The sequence below is a fragment of the Pinus tabuliformis genome, chromosome 2_1 (assembly GCF_031772625.1).
Source record: "Pinus tabuliformis cultivar Carrire ecotype Pingquan chromosome 2_1, CPIR1, whole genome shotgun sequence".
Classification (NCBI taxonomy): domain Eukaryota; kingdom Viridiplantae; phylum Streptophyta; class Pinopsida; order Pinales; family Pinaceae; genus Pinus; species Pinus tabuliformis.
The window spans coordinates 368,832,200-368,841,552 of record NC_142299.1 but is presented as its reverse complement, the minus strand read 5'-3'; positions in this window follow the sequence as shown (position 1 = coordinate 368,841,552).

Sequence of the window (9,353 nt, the reverse complement as noted above, 5' to 3'; positions counted from 1 at the left end):
TGTGAATTTTGCACCAAAATTGTTGTTGTGAGTCCATGAAGAGATTTGATGACTTGGCACTTGGACATGTTAGAGCACCCTTAAAGGAGAAAGGGGTTGCTTCAACCACCAAGAGAGACCTTGTCATTATGGAGAAATGAATTTTTATATGTTTTGAGTGGGTGAAATGTCTTAAAGATCAAGTCTGACTTTGTTAAAGAAACCCTTCATGAAAGGCTAGATGTCAGCCTAAGAGAAAGATATAAATTTGGGAGAGGAGAGACATCATTCCACCCATCCAAGGAGCAACACATCAAATAATATACCTCTGAACTAGTTGCAGATCAGAAGAAGGTCAAGGGAAGTAGAGAAGGAGCATTTTTGTGTCTTCTTGAGACTATTTTTGGGACAATATTGATAGGCAACAAGACAAGCGCTAAGTGGTGAATCATGGGAGTATTTTGTGGACGTTTGAGGATGTTTTTCTTTGTATTTCAAGCCGCAAGTTCTCTGGGTTGATTGCAGGTGAATGACATATAAATTAGAGAAGGTCGAGAGGCCTAGTAAGAGGCCTAACGTTGGCGGCAATCACAGCAGGGGATAACATAGTTAGAAGAGGCCTGAAGTGAGGGAAAACACAAGGTTTGGAGAAGAATTTAGGGTTGACATGTGCCCTAACCACAACTTAGAAAATACTAAATGCACAAAAGCCGAGGTGAAGGGGAGCAACAAGAGGTTGCAGAACAAGGTATGTTTGTCCTCTTGTATTAATCTTGTTGCCAGTGGATGGTTGTCCTTGTTTGGTCAGAGTTTGAAGGGCATATGAAGGACAATTTGAAGGGTAGAAGAAGGTGTCCTTGGAACCCTAGATCATTTTGACAAGGAATTCAACTGCTATAAGAAGGGCAGACTTTGAGAAACCTAGGAGTTTGGTTCTTGGAGAAATAAGGGCAACCAAGTAGGCTTATGAATAATCCCTAAGTTGATTGTTGGAGAAGAACTTTTAACAGTCAGAGTGGGCAACCCTCCATGCCCTAAGATTGTCTTCGTTGGAGCAGCACGGGAATGAAATAGTGGAAAGAAGTCCCAAAGAGATGAGGAGCAGCAGTGAGGAGTTTAGGAATTGTCCACAAACGAAGTTGTGAACAACTCACAATAAGATATTATGTGTTGATTCAATGATGGACTAATGATCAACTAAATGGCACTTGGTGAGTCGTGTTTAGTGCCCTAAAGGGGCAAGATTCAGTGAATCAGAGTTCGCACGACGAAGCAACTTAGAGAGAGCTGAGATTGTCTAGATCATGGGGCCGAGGATTCAGTTGAAGACATGGAGGTGTGGTTTTGCCTAGCTTAGCAATGAGATTGGCTTGGAGTTCTCGTGGATTAGTAGTGAACCTGGTGAACAATAGTTTGTTGTATGGCAAGTTGTTTATCATGGACTTCCTTTGACTTGCCATGGATCGTTGGGACAACTCGAGCAGTGCTTTAGCATATATGAGATTGGCATGGACAAGATTGCTTCATGTGATAGACAAGATGGTGGCAGGCTAGTTTTTCATCGGATCATGATGTTGCATATCCGATATTGGAGAGATGTGTACGTGTTGTGTTTGACTTGAGAGTATAAGTGCTTGCAGGATTGAGTTGTAGTGATGGTGGCCCGTGTTTCACCATAGCTCGAACAGACCTTGTAGGAAACGAGATCAATAGGAGTATGAGCCAGTGGAGACCATGTAGGCTTAGAAGGAGTCTAGCTTAAGAAGGAGTGACCCTATGGAAGCTTCAAATCTTCAGGTTCTGTAGATGGTGACGAGTAACTTCCTAGTGTTGGAAGTATCTCCCTTGCTAAGGAGGAGTGTTGAGATTTGTAGCTTGGGGGGTACTCGAGACTCTAGGGTACAGGGTTGTTGAGGATTTGGACCCACATGGGCTTTGTGAGCAAGAGTACCCAAGCGGTGGGCTTTGCACCGAAAGTTGTGGGTGTGAATCCATGAGGATATTTAATGGCTTTGCACTTGGACATGATGGAGCACACTTAGAGGAGCAAGGGGCCACTTCAACCACTAAGAGAGCCCTTGTCATTGTAGAGAAATGAAATTTTTATACGTTATGAGTGGGTGAATTGTCTTAAAGATCAAGTCGGCCTTAGTTAAAGAGACCCTTCTTTAAGGGCTTGAAGTCGCCCTAAAAGAAAAATATAAGTATGTGAGAGGAGATACCTCATTTCACACATCCAATGAGCGACATATCAAAGAATATAGCTCTGAACTAGTCCCAGATCAGACGGAGCTCAAACGAAGTGGATAAGGAGCATTTTTGGGTCTTTTTGAAACTGTTTTGAGGGCCAAGATTGATAGGCACCAAACCGAGGGCTAAGAGGTGAATTTTGGGTAGATTTCATTCATATATGAGGGTTTTCTCTGTGTTTCAAGCCACTAGTTCTCTGGGTTGATTGAAGGTCGAGAACATATCTTTTGGGGAGGGCAGAGAGGGCTATTAGGACGCCTAACCTATGCAGAAATCACACCAAGGGACACCACAATTAGAAGACGTCTGAAGTGACAGAAAACACAAGTTTTGTATCAAAATTTAGGGCTGACATGTGCCCTAACCAAAGCTCAGAAATTGCAAAAAAGTCGAGGTCAAGGCGAGCAGTAGAAGGTTGTAGAACAAGGTATGTCTTTCAGTTCTTATTGATTTGTTTGTTAATAGATGGTTTTCCTAGTTTGGACACAGTTTGAATGGTGTCTAAAGGATTGTTTGCAGGGGAACAGAAGGTATCCTTACAACCCCAAAATCTTTTTGACAAGAACTTTGACAGCTATAAAAAGGTCAAACTTTGAGAAGCCTAAGGGTTTGGTTCTTGGAGAAATAAGGGCAACCAAGTAGGCCTATGAATCATCACTAAGTTGATTGTTGGAGAAATATTTTCCACAGTCATAATGGGACCTCTTCCCATTATTGCCTTCTTGTATTGCTCCAATGAAAATCTTAGGGCATGGAGGGCGTCTAGGAATTGTATACAAACGGAGTTGTAAACAACTCACAAGAAGACCCTATGTGCTGATTCGTTTGATGGACTAATGATTAGCTAGAGGGCAGTTGGTGAGCCATGTTCAATGACTTAAAGGAGCAAGATTCATTGATAGAAGCAGATGAAGTTGTGGAACGCTACATCAGCGAGTAGGTGAAGTGTTGTTTTCTCCACGATAGATTGTTTAATGAAGGACTAAAATCAAACCCTAATTTGTATTTCATGTATCAGTGATTGTATGAGGGGCATGATCCTTGGTAGAGGAGACCTAGACAGTTTTACTACAATTTGTTAATATAATGAAGTTGGGTTCTTAAAAAATGGTAAAAATTTGCTAATTTATGTACATATTGATTTATTGTTGTATTCATTCCACTGTGCAAAGTAGTTTGTTGTGGCATTTGAGTTGGTCGTGTCATAGATTCAAAGACCCTAACCTAGATACTCTAGTGCCATGGAAAATCAACATCTTCATCTCTATGGCACATTGTGTGGGGGTGTGTGTGTGATGTGGAGCAAGAAATCACATAAATTTAAACATACCATTTGATGTATATGTCAAACCACTAACTAAGTGGTACTACCCGAGAACCACACTAGAAGGAGAAAACTTCAAGTAAACAAACAATAATAACAATATTTTGTTGAAAACCATCCTTTGCGTTGTATCTACATTGCCTATCTTCTCCCCTCGACCCTCCAAGACACTACAATTGTAGTCACTCACTATGCAAAGTAATATTATATATGAGATCATGAATAAACCACAAGATTTAATAACAAATATAAAAAGTGATGTATTAAACATACACATACCTGCCCTCCCTTAGGTAATATTATAGAAGCGAATACAATAAATCACTTACAATTTGTAGAATGTCTCACCCATCCTCTACCACATTTGTAGAATTTCTAACGCATCTTCACCACTTCACCTTTGTAGATTGTGCAATTGTAGCTCTTCACTACATAAAAAAGATCAATATAGTTGATTCTGAGAGCATATATAAAGCATATAATAAATTGAATAGCAAACAAATGGAGCCACAAATTAGGAAAATATACTTTTAATTGAAGCGCATTGCATATAGGTATGTTGACTCACCCTCATTTACGAACAATAACCTCAACTTTTCTTGTTTGCTTCCTTTGTTTCCTTTTCAACACCCAACAAATAAAATCGAGAACAAATTACAAAGAACATGAACCAAAAAAAAGGAAAACGAGTACAACAAACCCAATAAACAAAACCAAGACAGAAATATAAAAAACGAGAAGAAAAAAAAAGATGAAACAAAGAAAAACAATTACAACACAAAGCATGGCCATGCTCAAACTCAACAAAACAAAACATGCAAATAAGAAAGAAAGAAAAATGCAAACATCCCCTCTGCACATCACCTCTCCTGTAATGTGCCCTCCTCCGCTAGAAGGAAAAGAAGTCATTGAATAAGGTTAAAACACACACAGTTAGTAATGGTAAGCATATTTCAAAACCAATAATTATTCATAATAGGAAACAAACCTCCCTAGAGTTTGTCTTATGACAATGAACACTCTCTTTTGTATTCCACTTGCTCGTGCTAATCAGAACAAGTCATCTACAAAAGATACAAAAAAGGATCTTAGAATTGTTATATAAATTAAGCTAGAGATTTGAATGCAATTATTAATCATAACAAGAAACACACCTCTCTTTGAGTTTGTTATATAAAAAAAGAGGCCATTTTGTATTTCATTTGTTCATGCTCACTAGACAAGTATTCTGCAATAAATACACAATAAAATATTAAATTTCTAATAAAAGTTAAACTAGAGAATTTGGAGGCATGAATTTGGCTTTCAACTTCGAGTCCAGTTATATTCCATGTTATATCACAAAAAAATATAAATTATCACAAAAAATATTAATTTTCTAAAGTAGATGTACATATACTAGGAATAATACAAACAATGCTTTCATACCATAGGGTCCACAAGGCGATAGTGTTGTATGTTAGCACGATGGTTGATTGGTTGAAGGGCCGGTACGCTTGCTCGCTTAACATTACCCTCCTCTACTATAGGGCATGCCCTATGGGGGTGTCTGTGTCATGTGGAGCAAATAAAATGCAAATTTAAAGATACCATGTGATGTATATGTCAATCAACTAATTGAGTAATACAACCCAAGTCCCATGCTCGAAGGAGAAATAGTAGTGCAAACAAATAATAAAAATACTATTTTAATGGAAAACTACGACTCACCCATCCTCTATGCTGCATTAGCATTGCTTAAACTATCTTCTCCACTTGACCATCCCAGACACTACGATTGTAGTCACTTACTGCACAAAGTAATTTTGTATATGAAATGATGAATAAACCACAAGATAAATTGAATAAAATATACAGAGAGATAAATTAATCACACATACCTACTCGCTCTTCACTAATGTTATAGCAACAACAACCATGAACAATAAGCCCTGAAAATGTGAACCCAAGTATAACTTTTCTCTTTATTTTGCATCAAAGTTTTCAAAAAATCTCAAACCTCACACCCATTAACAAGATCAAATACCTTGAAGCAATGACAAAAGGATAAATCATCATGCAAACGACATATATTACGATGGATTAAAGCACAATATTATTATGTTGGAAAAAAATATGGGTCACCAATCGTTTGCGATGCGTTTGTAGAATATCTAAGGTCATTTCGCCACTCGACCTTCTTAGACTATAGAACTATAGTCGTTCACTACACAAAGAAAATCAATATAAATTGATTTGAGACCACATATAACACACATAATAAATTGAAAAGCAAGCAAATAGAGTCACGAATGAGGAAAAGAAAATTGTGAGTGAAGTGCATTGCGTATAGTTAAGGTGATTCACCTTCATTTATGAACCATAACCTCCATCTCATTTCTTTCATTTTCTCTCCCTACAAACAAAACCAAGACCAAACTACAAGAAATGAGAAAACGAGTACAACACAAGGCATGATCACTCTCAAACTTGACAAAAACGAAATATGTACACAACCACAAACAAAATCTTGGAAACTCCCCCCTTGCACATTATTTCTATTGCAGTATCCTCTCCTCTGCTGAAAAGAAAAAAGGTGGGGTGAATAAGGTTAGAATACAAACATAGATAGTAATGATAAGCATATTTAAAAACCGATAATTATTTATAATAGGAAACATACCTCCTAAATAACTTGTTATATAACAATAGGCACTCTATTTTGTATTCCATTTACTTGTGCTCACCAAAACAAGCCATCTACAAAAAATATATAATAAAATATTAGAATCATTATAAAAATTATATTAGAGAGTTGAATGTAATAATCAATCATAATATGAAACATACATGTCTTTGAGTTTTTTTATATAAAGGGGGATAATCCATATTGTATTTCACATATCCGTGCTCACTGGAATCACCCATATGAAATAGATACACAATAAACTATTAGGATTGTAATAAAAGTTAAACTAGAGAATTGAAAGGCAGGAATTTGTCATCCAACTTACGTACAATCCATTTATATTCCATGCTATATCGCAAAATATATAAATTTTCTAAATTAGAAGTAATTCTACTAGGAATAATGCAATTAATGTTGTCATAAGAGAAATAATTCTTTTGTAGAGAGATTTAAGCATATTTAAGCATATTGAACACCTAAAATTCTAGGGACCACAGGGCAATAGTGTTGTCTATTAGCACAATGGTTGATTAGTTAAAGGGTATGTATGCTTGCTTGCTCAACCTTACCATCCTTTGTTGAGATTTCTAGCTTGGGAGGTACTCCAAACCCTAAGGTACAAGGTTGTGGAGGATATGGACACACATGGGCTTTGTGGGCAAGAGTACCCAAGCTGTGGGTTTTGCACCCAAAATTGTGGTTGACTCCGTGAAGAGATTTGATGACTTGGCACTTGGACATTATAGAGCACCCTTAAAGGAGAAAGGGGTTGCTTCAACCACCAAGAGAGTCCTTTTCATTGTGAATAAATGAATTTTTATATGTTTTGAGTGGGTGAAATGTCTTAAAGATCAAGTCTGACTTTGTTAAAGAGACCTTTAAGGAAGGGCTAGATGTCAGCCTAAGAGAAAGATATAAATATGTGTGAGGGGAGACATCATTCCACCCATCCAAGGAGCAACACATCAAAGAATATACCTCTAAACTAGTCGTAGATTAGAAGGAGCTCAAGAGAAGTAGAGAAGGAGCATTATTATGTCTTCTTCAGAGTGTTTTTGGGGCCAATATTGATAGGCAATAGGCCGAGGGCTAAGAGGTGAATTATGCGTAGATTTTGTGGACATTTGAGGAGATTTTTCTCTGTATTTCAGGCCGTAGGTTCTCTGGGTTGATTGCAGGTGAATGACATATATATTAGGGATGGTCAAGAGGCCTAGTAAGAGGCCTAACGTAGGCGGCAATCACAGCAGGGGATAACATAGTTAGAAGAGGCCTGAAATGAGTGAAAACACAAGGTTTGTAGAAGAATTTAGGGCTGGAGTGTGCCCTAACCACAACTCAGAAAATGCACAAAAGCCGAGGTCAAGGGAAGCAGCAGGAGGTTGCAGAACAAGGTATGTTTGTCCTCTTGTATTGATGTTGTTGATAGTGGATTCTTGTCCTTGTTTGGATAAAGTTTGAAGGTCATATGAAGGACTGTTTGGAGGGTAGCAGAAGGTGTCCTTGCAACCCTAGATCAATTTGACAAGGAATTTGACTGCTATAAGAAGGGCAGACTTTGAGAAGCCTAGTGGTTTTGTTCTTGGAGAAATAAGGGTAACCGAGTAGGCTTATGAATCATCCCTAAGTTGATTGTTGGAGAAGGACTTTTAATAGTGATAATGGGCACCCTTCCATGCCCTAAGATTGTCTTCGTTGGAGCAGAACAGGAAGGCAATAATGGAAAGAAGTCCCAAAGAGATGAGGAGCAGTAGTGGGAAATTTAGAAGTTGTCCGGAAACGAAGTTGTGAACAACTCACAATAAGACACTATGTGTTGATTCAATGACGGACAAATGATCAGCTAAAGGGCACTTGGTGAGTCGTGTTTAGTGCCCTAAAGGAGCAGGATTCAGTAAATAAGAGTGTGCACAACGAAGCAACTTAGAGGAAATTGAGATTGTCTAGATCATGGGGCAGAGGATTCAGCTGAAGACATGGAGGTGTGGTCTTGACTAGCTTGGCAGTGGGATTGGTTGTGAGTTCTCGTGGATTGGTAGTGAACCTGGTGAACAACAGTTTGATGTATGGCAAGTTGTTGATCATGGACTTCCTTTGACTTGCCATGGATCGTTGGGACAACTCGAGGATTGCTTTAACATATATGAGATTGGCATGGACAAGATTGCTTCATGTGATGGACAAGATGGTACCAGGCTAGTTTCTTCATTGGATGGTGATGTTGCATATCCAATACTGGATGGATGTGCACATGTTGTGTTTGACCCAGGAGTATGAGTGCTTGCAGGACTGAGTTGTGGTGATGGTGGCTCGTGTTTGACCGTAGCTCACACTGACCTTGTAGGACACGAGATCAATAGCAGTATGAGCCAGTGTAGACTCAGAAGGAGTCTAACTTAAGAAGGAGCAACCCTATGGAAGTTTCAGATCTTCAGGTTCTGTAGATGGTGATGAGTAACTTCCTAGTGTTGGAAGTACCTCCCTCACCAAGGAGGAGTGTTGAGATTTGTAGCTTAAGGGGTGCTCCGGTCTCTAGGGTACAGGGTTGTTGATGATTTGGAGCCACATGGGCTTTGTGGGCAAGATTACCCAAGTTGTGGGCTTTGCACCCAAAGTTGTGGGTTTGAATCCATGAGGAGATTTAATGACTTGGCTCTTGGACATGATAGAGCACACTTAGAGGAGCAAGGGGTCGCTTCAAACACCAAGACAGCCCTTGTCATTGTAGAGAAATGAATTTTTATATGTTTTGAGTGGGTGAATTATCTTAAAGATCAAGTCGGCCTTGGTTAAAGAGACCCTTCTTTAAGGGCAGAAGTCACCCTAAGAGAAAAACAAGTATGTGAGAGGAGAGACCTCATTTCACACATCCAATGAGCAACATATCAAAGAATATACGTCTGAACTAGCCACAGACCAGAAGGTGGTCAAACGAAGTGGATAAGGAGCATTTTTGTGTCTTCTTGAAATTCTTTTGAGGGCCAAAATTGGTAAGCAACAAACCGAGGGCTAAGACCAAAATCACAACAAGGGACTACACAGTTAGAAGACGTCTGAAGTGAGGGAAAACACAAGTTTTGGATCAGAATTTAGAGCTGACATGTGCCCTAACCGAAGCTTAGAAATTGCAAA